Source organism: Hippocampus guttulatus, chromosome 1 (genome assembly GCF_054856545.1).
Source record: "Hippocampus guttulatus isolate MCC_2025c chromosome 1, RoL_Hgut_1.0, whole genome shotgun sequence".
Taxonomy (NCBI): domain Eukaryota; kingdom Metazoa; phylum Chordata; class Actinopteri; order Syngnathiformes; family Syngnathidae; genus Hippocampus; species Hippocampus guttulatus.
The window spans coordinates 31,175,001-31,179,479 of record NC_141261.1 but is presented as its reverse complement, the minus strand read 5'-3'; positions in this window follow the sequence as shown (position 1 = coordinate 31,179,479).

Sequence of the window (4,479 nt, the reverse complement as noted above, 5' to 3'; positions counted from 1 at the left end):
GAGTCGACAGATCGAACACTTGTATCCCACTGAGTGGCAAAGGTTTGCGACCGTAGCTAATGGTCATTTTTGTCAGGGTTCATTCAAGGTCACAAATGGTCACACATTCGAAAGACATCCGCAAAGTTTAAACTGTAGCATTTTTTTTCCTGTCAGCAAGTAACATTAAGAATTTTGATTGTTTTTTTTTCCTCCTGTAATTTCTACATTTGTTGACAGATTCAAACTGTTCCAAATTTAAAATATTCATCTTATCCCTCCTGCAATTTCTTTCTTCCATATTTGAAAATGAAAGCCAAAATGTGGGCGGCCGGCTTGTCCAGTGGTCAGCGCGTCAACCTCACAGTGCGGAGGTGCAGGCTTTGATTCTGGCTCTGGCCTCCCTGTGTGGAGTTTGCGGGCCTGCGTGGGTTTTCTCTGGGTACTCCCATATTCCAAAAACAATGCTTGACAGCCTGATTGAATACTCTAAATTGTCCTGAGGTGTGAGTGTGAGTGCGGATGGTAGTTTGTCTGTATGTGTCCTGCAATTGGTTGGCAACCGGTTAAGGGTGTCCTCCGCCTACTGCCCGAAGACAGCTGGGTTAGGCTCCAGCACCCCCCGCTACCCTTATGAGGATAAAGTGGATCGTAAAATGGATGAAGCCAAAATGTATCCATCCATTTTCAACACCGCTGATCCTGAACAGGGTCGCGGGGGTGCTGGAGCCTATCCAAGCTGACTGACTCAGTGTGAAAGGCCGACTTCACCCTAAACTGGTCGCCAGTCAGTCACAGGGCACATACTGTCTCGAGACGAAGAACCATTCACACCCACATTCACACAGTCACTGAGTTGGAACCAATCCCACGCTGCCGGCACACAACTCAGGTGAGTGTACCACTATACCAGCAGCAAAATAAAAGCCCCTTAATTTCCACATTTGTTGACCGACACAGAATACCAACTTTAAATTGTTGAGCACATTCTGACTACATACCCGGCCCCAAAAATCATAATAAAAGCGCACATTTAGTTTTGTGGGGTCATTACCTCTACGTTCCACATTTTTGACTGTTTCAACTGGAAACTCTATGATAATGCCATATAATTTCACATGAACCCACATCATTCATTTAACAACATTATTTTCAGTATCATTTCATTTTATTCTACATCATCCAATGTCACATAATTTTATACGATTCCACATCATGTTTTTCAAGATCATTCCATATTTCCATTCTATTTACTCAGCATTCACACACAATTTACTCAGAGATTCTCCTGATGTCGAGAAGCTTGTTGCCTCCTCCCAACATTTAAATGGTCTGTCACTTATATAGTGCTTTTCTACCTCAGGTTCTCAAAGCGCTTTACACTGTCACCCCATTCGCCTATTGATGATGCAGCTTCAGGAGCAACCGGGGGTTCACTATCTCGCTCGAGGACACTTCAACATGGTCGCAATGGCTGGGAAATGAACCAACAACCTCTGTGTTGGGAGAAAACTGCCCTACCACTGAGCCATGACACCCCCCCACCACCACCTAAGGGAGGAGATTTCCGTTTTTAAAACTCAGACATAGACTTGTCCTCTGTCAGTTTTATTATTTTTTTACCAGCTCGGTAAAACTACGGCCAGTTATGGTCATTGATTATCATGCGGATTGCTAAGTGTGTGTCTGCATGTGTGAGACGAAAACACAGAGTGTTCCGATGTGTAATTCCATTCAATTCAATTGTATTTATAGAGCACTTTCGAACAGCCATCGCTGCATACAAAGTGCTGTACATGGAGCAATTTAACATATACAATAAACAGTAAAACAAATCGGTAACAAAGACAGTAGAAAGCACCGAACAGTAAAACCAAGAACAAATCTAAGTCATGCTGAGTTGAATGCCAAAGAATACAAGTGAGTTTTGAGGAAGGATTTAAAGATGGGCAGCGAGGAGGCTTGCCGAATGTTCCGTGGGAAGTCATTCCAGAGAGAGGGACCAGCAACAGAAAAGGCTTGATCCCCTCTGAGCCTCAGTTTAGTTCTTGGTACTTCTAATAATGTCTGAATTTTGAAACAACAAGAAAGTGTTCTGAGCTTTGGGAATGCACTTATTTGCTGATTTGCTATCCCAAACTAAATCATGCCACACTCATACTGTCAATTTTCCACATCACAACAAATATACAAATTAACCCAATGAAATTGGCTGATAATGTACCGATTCTTGGTAGGTATTGTCATATTAATGGTAAGATTAAGATATTCCACCTGCCTATACTGTGACGCTCCCTTTGACCAAAACGGAAGGCACTCGATTTAATCTCCACACAACACCGTTAAGTAGAGAAAAGAAAAAAAAACAACCGGCAGGATGTTTGTAGGTGGGAGACTTAGAGTTAAACTTGTCCACTGATGGCTAGATAGGAAAGAAAGTCCTTTGCAGTGAGCAAACATGGCAGCTAGATTTTTTTTAACATCCTCCTTCCCATGATGCAATGCTGTTTACAGTTAAGTGTGAGAGTATTTTTATTTTTTGCTCCATGGGGCATTGTTTTTTTTTAACGGTAGAATATTGGTATTGGTATTAGTATTAACAAAATATGGTATACTAATGTGACAGAATGTTTGCATTCAGTTTTACAGCAAAGGCTGAAAGTGTAGGCCAGTCATTGTCAGCAGGCTATCAATTATCCCATCTCTCTTTTCTTCTCACCCACTTCCTTTGTATTTTCTACCATCAGCGACATATAGCTACAGTGGCCAGAGAGCAATGCCGTTTTTCCTTGAAAACTTTTTTTTTTTGGTGGCTCAATGATCTAAAATAAGCAGCACTTCAAAATGTTTATTGATAAAAACGCCAGAGGTCAAATTTATTTTTGCAACTTAGTTGGTAGGTCTGTGAGGCTCGGACGTCGCTTGTACATTGTTTTCAATTGTCCAATCACATCTAGACTGGCCATGTGGCTAAGTATGCAGCTGGCTCATGAAATTGGATAATTTCCAACCAGACAATGAAGTTCCGTGATTGTTGTGAATTATTGATCTCAAGGGTGGGAGCTAAAAACATCAGATCGGGGGGTTTTAGCTATCAAGAGCTGGAAATATAGCTGGCCATTTATCTTTTTTTTTAGTATCCAATGTTGGGGTGCAGAGGTCTGTGGTCTCAAAAAGCCGAGCACAAAGCTTTGTGATTGTTTTCGGTGACTGGTTGACAGATTTCTGGAGTTATTGTAAAGTGCCTGAATGCATGAATTCCATATATTCATCTATTCAGGGAGCAGGGGTTAAAACTGGCAACAGCGGAGCAGTGGGTAATTTTCTAGAAAATTTCTTGGAGCACGTAAATCATGTAATGATCGGCATAATGATGATAAGTGGTGCTTTTCCATCGAGAAAAGTCCCCCACAGCACCTCTCTTTATGTGTTTAGAACATGTTCAGCTCTTGATACATGATGGGAGATAATACTGCCCTTCAAATCCGAGATTTTGCAGTGCAGCAATCTGTTGAGCATATTGTTGACCAGCATTTGTCCTCGGCACAAAGCAGCCAACACAAGTGAAAACATTGTAGCCTATGATGCCTGCAACCTTCTCATGGATCATTTTTACCTATGGGTATGATTGGATATGACAAAAATTATGCTAAATTTTCAAACAGGATGCAAAAAGGGACAGTTCAAGGTACCGTCCATGTTTTGTTAAGTTGTCAGTGAATGAAAAACCAAGAATGTGCAGGATGTTGGTTCCTAAACTGTGTAGAAGAGGGGTGGTCAAACCTTTTGGACCGCAGATCTACTTTTCAAGACACCACCCTCATGCGATCAACCTTTTACCGCACGTGCATGCTTCCACACGCGCGGGGACCGATGCACATCCGCTCCATACGCACACACGCATGCCATGATGAGCAACAGCCATAATGACTCCTAACATGAACGAAACAGTAAAATATACTAGATGCTACATTTTTTGGGAACGGGAAACAGTTGCCCACTCGTTAGCATATCTGTCTCACAGTGCAGATGTGCAGAGTTTCATTCTGGCCGTGGCCCTCCTGTGTGGAGTTTGCATCTCCTCCCCGTGCCTGCGTGGGTTTTCTCTGGATACTGCGGTTTCCTCCCACATTCCAAAAACATGCAGGGCTATGGCAAGCCATTTGAGCATTTATTCCAAATCCCTGATATCAAACATAAGTGTGTTACACTAGTTCGATCTCTTTCAGCACTAGTTCGACACTCGGCCACACTAGTGACACACTTTGTCGAACTAGTTGCATACAAACTCCAACTAGTCATTCATTTTCAGCAACATGTCAACTTGTCAATCATGGATTATTCTAACATGTGAATTTGTGACCCGTGATTTCCTGCGCGAGTACACAAGTGCGAGCTGAAATACTCACTAGTTTACTAGTGGCGGATAAAACAGTAGCTTGTTTACTAGTTAAAGCCCCTTGACGCCTTGATATCTAACTAGTGAGTGTCAAAAATGTT